Source organism: Ictalurus furcatus, chromosome 23 (assembly GCF_023375685.1).
Source record: "Ictalurus furcatus strain D&B chromosome 23, Billie_1.0, whole genome shotgun sequence".
In the NCBI taxonomy this organism is placed as follows: Eukaryota; Metazoa; Chordata; class Actinopteri; order Siluriformes; family Ictaluridae; genus Ictalurus; species Ictalurus furcatus.
The window spans coordinates 20,304,824-20,312,323 of record NC_071277.1 but is presented as its reverse complement, the minus strand read 5'-3'; the positions used below and the strand labels follow the sequence as shown (position 1 = coordinate 20,312,323).

Sequence of the window (7,500 nt, the reverse complement as noted above, 5' to 3'; positions counted from 1 at the left end):
TGGGAAATTAAAGCCCGCTTTATTCTCCACTATATTTATTTCCTTTACGTTTCTCTAAGTATAAATGTAGCTAGATTTGAGAGAGAAAACATAAAAAGCAGAAAGTTAGAAGTTTCCTCAGAGGATCGCATCGCAAAGCCAAACTTTCGCATTAGCTCGGCAAGCCGGAGCGTTCTGACAGGACCGGAGGTCTCGGAGTAATTGGATTGATTTTTTTCAATCAGCTTCATTTTATCGTAGATTTTACGACGGACGCGAGAGCTCGGCCGCACGGCGTCACGCCGCGGCCGACGGATCCTCTCTAACCGCCGCGCCGACTGCAGCGTTTAATAGATGTGATTTTCCTGCACACACGACGCTCACATCACTGAGACTGAGTGAGAAGTGAAGATGTAAAGCAGAAATCTGATGTCAGTGACGAGGTAAAGCCGGCGTGTGCGTGCGGATCGTTCCGAGCCATCAGAAGTGAAATTACATCCGGGATTGGAGAATAAATCGTGAGAGCATTTAGACGGAATAAATCTTCCTCATCTTCTTGGTTTGATTTAATCCATGGTGCTGTTGATGCTGAACGCCTCATACACACCTCCGTCAGCTTCACCTGCTGAAACACACACACACACACACACACACACACACACACACACACACGTTAGACATGTTGTAAAGGGCGACATAAAGAACGGGCTTTAAGTGAGACAAATGGGCGTGTCTTTGAGCCATTCAAATGGGTGTATCTATGTGTCAGATAAATGGGCGTGTCTTTGTGTCGTTCAGATGGGCGTGTCTGAGTTGGACAGACCCAAAACAAAGACAAAGGTGCCAATATGTTACAAAAAAAATAAAAAAACTGAATAATTCCAAATGGTGTTGTATTGTACGTGTAGTGCACTAGATCGGGTGCACAGGGCGGTACGTTACAGTGACAGCGAGCATACGTAGAGAACAGGAGATTAATGTTCCGAGCAGAAAATGGGATGTGGGTTAGAAAAATAAAACTGATATCAGAGCAAACACACAGGTATGATGAGGATGAGGAGGAAGAGGATCAGGAGGAAGATGATGTGGAAGAAGATGAGGAGGAGGAAGAGGAGGAAGAGGAAGATGATGAGGAGGAAGAAGATGATGAGGAGGATGAGGAGGATGATGAGGAGGAAGATGATGAGGAGGAAGAGGAGGAAGAGGAAGATGATGAGGAGGAAGAGGAAGATGATGAGGAGGAGGAAGATGATGAGGAGGAAGAGGATGAGGAGGATGATGAGGAAGAGGATCAGGAGGAAGATGATGTGGAAGAAGATGATGAGGAGGATGAGGAGGAGGAAGATGATGAGGAGGAAGAAGATGATGAGGAGGATGAGGAGGAGGAAGATGATGAGGAAGAGGATCAGGAGGAAGATGATGTGGAAGAAGATGATGAGGAGGATGAGGAGGAGGAAGATGATGAGGAGGAGGAAGATGATGAGGAGGAAGAAGATGAGGAGGAGGATGAGGATGAGGAGGATGAGGAAGAGGAGGAAGTTTAAGAGTAGGAGGCAATGGATTTTGCGTGTTGCCTCGTGTTTAAGTAGAACATTTAGGTTCCATTTATACATAACGTGAGGTTTTTACACACACTAACTGGCGTGATTACTCCAAGAACCAGATGTTCACAGCTCAGAACATCTGCTCCCGGAAATAACGACAAAATACAGAATCTCGGAGAACTGAGCCGTCTCGAACCATAAAGAACATGATGACAGGGGAAAAACATTCACACCCTTCCCGCCAGCTTTCTGTAGTATACTCCTTGGATATGCAGAGTGTGTGTGTGTGTGTGTGTGTGTGTGTGTGTGTGTGTGTGTGTGCGCACTCAGTGAAAAGGCCACAGGAGGAATAGAAAGAAATATATTATGCAGGAAATAAAATACCCCAACATCTCAAAAAACTGTCAAACACTGACATGAGTGCTCCGGTTCAGTCACCCAGATCACGCGTGTGTGTGTGTTTGTGTGTGTGTGTGTGTGTGTGTGTGTGTGTGTGTGTGTGTACCACTTTTGACACTTCATGCATGATGTAGTAACTGCACCACAATCCCTGCATATATTGCTCTAATCCAGAGAACAGACTGCACGGACTCCGCACCCCTTCCCACTATAAACCCCATAAACACCACATTTTAACGTTCCTGCATCTTAAGCGACGCTTTGCTGTCACAGTGTGTGTATTTGCTGTCATTTATAAGGCGTCCTCCAGGTGTCAGGTCTGAAACGAGCCTAAAACCCCGTCACAGAGTCTGAAGATGTGGGTGGAGGTCAGCGATCAGAGTCGACCGTGAGATCTGAATAAATCAGAGGAAGGAAATAAACAGGACACGCCAGTCAGGAGCAGGGGAAGGAAATATTCCTCGCAGCTCCGTCTCAGAGGGCGAACATTTGATCTGGACAAAACCTGTAAATAGCTCGGTATAAACGACCCGATCGGTGTAAATGTCAGCGTCGCGGCGAGGAGGAAACACGCCGGAGAAAAAAAACAACCTCATTATCACACAGAATGGCAGAGGAAACGTCAGGACCGTTTATCACTCGCTTCATACAGGACTTTGTGACGCTCCAGCCGTGTGAGTGTGTGTGAGTGTGTGTGTGTGTGTGTGTGTGTGTGTGTGTGTGTGTGTGTGTGTGTGTGTGTGTTGGCACTGTGACCTCTCAGGTAAATATTGAGAGTTTGAAAGCGGATTCACGATGAGGCAGTCGAACTCATGTCATTCAATTCCAGAAAACAACGGCGGTAAAAGGAGAGACGGACAGTTTGTCCTGATCATCACTGAGATCTTTCTACACGATGATTGGAGTCCACCTGTGGTAAATTGATTGGACATGAGGAATGGGGAAGGCTACAGAAATAATTCTGCTGCAGTGAAGTTTCCCAAGAGCAGCGGTGGCCTTCATAATTCTTAAACGGAAGAAGTTTGGAACAACCAGGACTCTTCCCGGAGGTCTCCGTCCTGCCAAACTGAGCAATCCGAGGAGAAGAGTCTCGGTAACAGAGGTGACCAAGAACCTGATGGTCGGTCTGGATCAGCTCCAGAGATCATGTGTGGAGATGGAGAAATTTGCAGAAGGTCAACTATCCACAGATCTGGGCTTTATGGCAGAGCAGCCAGATGGAAGCCTCTCCTCAGTGAGACACATACAAACCTGTGTGGAATTTTAAAAAAAGATTGATTTCGTAGCTTTCCCCAGATCTGCTCCTGGACACAATCCTGTCTCTGAGCTATGGCTTGGTTTTGATCTTCAGCTGTTGGACCTTATATACAGTAGACAGGTGTGCGGCTTTCTCCAATCAAACTGCTGAAACATCTCCCAGAGGATCCAGAGGAACGGGATGCACCTGAGATCATGGCAAAGGGTCTGAATACGTATCTCAATGTAATATTTCAGTTTTTTTCTTTTTAATATGTTTGAAAATGATCACAAATCTGCTTTCTGGGGTTTTCTTGGTAAAAGTTTCATTAACCAATAAGACGTAGAGTTTTGATCACGTGACGAACGGCTGCTGTGATGTCAAACGGTCAACACGGCTGACAGGGTCGTTAAGAGCAGGTGATTATGTGTGTTCGGGCAAAACACACACACACACACACACACACACACACACACACACACACACACACTCTCTCAGAGCTTAGTGATTAATTTCAAACTTCAGGAAGCACAGAAGACCATGGAAATGCGAGCGATTTATAAATATACAGACTAACAGCAGGTAATAAGAAACAGGTGTGACTAATGGAAATGAGAACAGGAAACAGACCATATAAGGAAGGGGGGGAAAGGGACAGAATCAGGCCAATGTAACAGTAAGACTCCATTATTATGGTAATATATGCGTTAATATAACACTGAATTTCTATTAAACTGTCCAAAAAACAGACGACACTTTTCTTCCTCAAAGTAAAAAGGATGTAAATGTCCCATCAAGTGTAAAAGCCTGCGTGATTAAACGCTCTTTAGCACGTTAATAAGTGAAATATTCATATTACAGTTACTAAACGGAGAAGTTTAGCTTTTTTCTGAAAGTAATCCTGGAATAAACTGCAGCATTATTGTTGTTCGCTCGACAAATGATCCGCCTGACGGTTTATAATTCATATAACGCACCTGTTTGTTATTCTGGCCCGGAAATTAGCTCCGCCCCCAGCTTGAACACAGCCGTCCCTTTTTAATTAATGCGGCTCACTAGGCAACACCAGATAATGGAAGATGATTGTGATTGGTCAGAAACGTTATGGTTTCTGTAGTAACAGCTCGTTCACACCTTGGCCTTGTGGGAACGCATCGCTAACCCTCAGATGTCACCTCCAGCACGTCCTCCATGCGTCGCACCATGGCCTCCAGATCGCTGTCCTGAGGGAGAGACGGAAAAAACAGCGCATGACTCCATCCTTCAGGAGCAAATTATCCATTTTATATCATTTATTCCACGCTGGTGTCATTCATTCACAGGCACTTTTCCACACAAAACAGCGCCGAAGGCAACTTTACTTCATTCAGAATGATTTCCTGTTCCTAAATGACACTGTTAGTGTGTAATTTGAAACACGGCGAGTTTCTGATTGGCCCCCGGCAGGTTCGGTCCTTTTCCATCGACTCCTTAACAATCATGTGTTCCGTCGTGAATCGTTCTGATTGCAATTTAATGTTCTCGTGGTTTAGTAAATGCACATTAATGTAAGTGTGTAATGTGTGATTTTACGCAGAACGAGCCTGAGGCGAAATCGAAATGTTTTTAAAAATTTTTTACTAAATCATGAGTGGAGTAGATTTTCCCTCCAGCTCGTAATAACGCTAATCAGCACACGTTTCTCTGCTGAAGCCTTTGACGAGTCGAGTTCGAGCGAAAAAAGACAGAAATTGTTGTTTGTTTTACGGTTTAATCGTCTAAAGCATACATTCATAGTGTAACAGGCTACTCAAGGATCCTACTCTGGATTAGTAAAGGTTCCCCTCTGATAGAGTTCTCCCAGAGGGACGACAGAAAAACCTTTAAGTGTCAAATTTAAATCACAAAAGAGACAATATTTGAATGTATGTGAATATTAATGAGCATCTACTGAATATTAATGAATGTATACAACATTTTAATGTGCGTATACCAAAGTATTAACGCATACATACTGAACATTAATGAATAGATAACGCCACTGACTGTATACACAACATTAATGAATATATACGGAATATTAACAAGTATATACTGAATATTAATAAGTATATACTGAATATTAACAAGGTGTATATGGAATATTAATAAGTGTATATGGAATATTAATAAGTATATACTGAATATTAACAAGTGTATATGGAATATTAATAAGTATATACTGAATATTAATAAGTGTATACTGAATATAAACAAGTGTATACTGAATATTAATAAGTATATACTGAATATTAATAAGTGTATGCTGAATATTAACAAGTGTATACGCAATATTAATAAGTGTATGCTGAATATTAACAGGTGTATACTGAATATTAACAAGTGTATACTCAATATTAATAAGTATATACTGAATATTAATACGTATATACTGAATATTAATAAGTGTATACTGAATATTAACAAGTGTATACTGAATATTAACAGGTGTATACTGAATATTAACAAGTGTATACTCAATATTAATAAGTATATACTGAATATTAATAAGTGTATACGGAATATTAACAAGTGTATACGGAATACTAATAAGCATATACTGAATATTAATGAATAGATAATGCCATTGACTGTATACGGAACATCAATAAGTGTATACTGAATATTAATGAGAGTGTAATGTTATAGTGAACATTAGCAGTAGTTGCATGGTGTTTGTGTCTAATAAACCACAGGTAAATTGAAAGAAGTCAAAATAATCATTGCGTTATAAACGTCACTCCACACGTTCACTACACAGGGTATAAACATTACGATGTAAAGGAGGCGCTGCAGTGGCCGAGCTGCGTTACTGGAGGATTTAGCGCACGCCGCAGCTATGAAGCGCTCCTTCACTGTTCAGACGTCATTTTGTCGTTTCCAGCTCTCTTTGAACTTTCGTGGCGTATGGTGGGCGTGGCTAAATGGAAATCAGCTGTGCTGTGAATGCGCTTGGTATCAACATATGCCCGTGAGCAGGGTGTAAATACGGTGGGAATTTTTAGCTTGTTTTGCCCATGACAGCATAAACGATTGATAAACGAGGCCTGATATTAATATACAATACGATGAAACTCATCCCAACAGGCCTCATGTGTTGTTTAAAGCTTTCTCTCTAATATAAAGAAAGCGGGAAGGATTGTGGTGCTGTAGCCGGTGAGGAGTGAAAGCTCTGCTGTCTGGGATTTCAGGTGTATTGAGCCTAACAAGGTGTTGAGACTCCCCTATAAAACTGATCAGCCTGAAGAAATGAGCAGAGCCGTCCAGGCGTCTCTGTTGTCTGACTAATTATCAGACCTCCATCGGGCCAGAAGTCAATTTCAGCCGATCCTCCGCTCCCATCTGCTGGCTTGTTTCTCGCGGCAGTGACAAATCGTCTTTAATCTCGCGTGGCCTCGGCTGCGTGGAGCTGGAGGAAGAGATTGCATTGCAGCGCGGAGATCCGCGGGCCTGAGGGAAGAAATCTCAGCACACCAGCTTTCTGTTATTCCGCTTCACATTTCATCAGCTCCGAGGTGAGAGCTTCTCCACTCTAACATCAAAGCGCAGCGTTTTCTATTTTTAATAAGAAAGAAAAATGTAAAGCGTTATTGTGATGCTGACTGTCAAAAAGTGTGCTTCTGCCAGAAATCTCAGATTCCAGTGCACGTTCCATCAAAAAACTGGACATTTAAAAGCACAAGCCAAGAGTAAAACATGTCTAAATGAAACCTCCAGCTAGTAAAACAGAGTGAATGTCAGATTTATCAGAAAAGGCAAAATAAGAGCAGAATTAACATGAAATCATGTTCACGAAGTATGTTCCTCAGGTGATTTTGCTTCTCGGGCGTGGTTGCTGCTTAGATGAGGCTGTTCCTCAGGTGAAGTTGTTCCTCAGCCATGGTTGCTCTTTAGATGTGGCTGTTCCTCAGGTGAAGTTGTTCCTCAGGTGAAGTTGTTCCTCAGCCATGGTTGCTCTTTAGCTGAGGCTGTTCCTCAGGTGAAGTTGTTCCTCAGGTGATTTTGGTTGCTCTTTACCTGTGGCTGTTCCACAGATGTTGCTGTTCCTCAGGTGAAGTTGTTCCTCAGGTGAAGTTGTTCCTCAGGTGAAGTTGTTCCTCAGGTGAAGTTGCTCTTTAGCTGAAGCTGTTCCTCCTATGTGGCTGTTCCACAGATGTGGCTGTTCCTCAGGTAAAGTTGTTCCTCAGCCATGGTTGCTCTTTAGCTGAAGCTGTTCCTCCTTTGTGGCTGTTCTTCGTGTCTTTGTCATGTGAGCGAGCGTAAACATTTCATTCACACCTGCACGCTCACCGGCGCTGATGTGCCACGTGCGCTAACCGAGTT

At 42.9% G+C, this 7,500-nt stretch overlaps 1 protein-coding gene across 1 annotated transcript in view; it reads right to left on the bottom strand.

Annotated features, from left to right (window-relative positions):
• nek11 (NIMA-related kinase 11) overlaps positions 1–7,500 on the bottom strand; it is a 44,114-nt gene that overhangs the window by 177 nt on the left and 36,437 nt on the right. Inside the window, exons 14-15 of the mRNA XM_053610955.1 lie at positions 4,294–4,382; positions 1–604 (exon numbers count right to left, since the gene is read on the bottom strand). The exon at positions 1–604 is cut by the window's left edge and continues 177 nt beyond it. The gene's annotated coding sequence lies outside the window, so the exon portion shown is untranslated. The remainder of the gene's footprint in view (positions 605–4,293; positions 4,383–7,500) is intronic.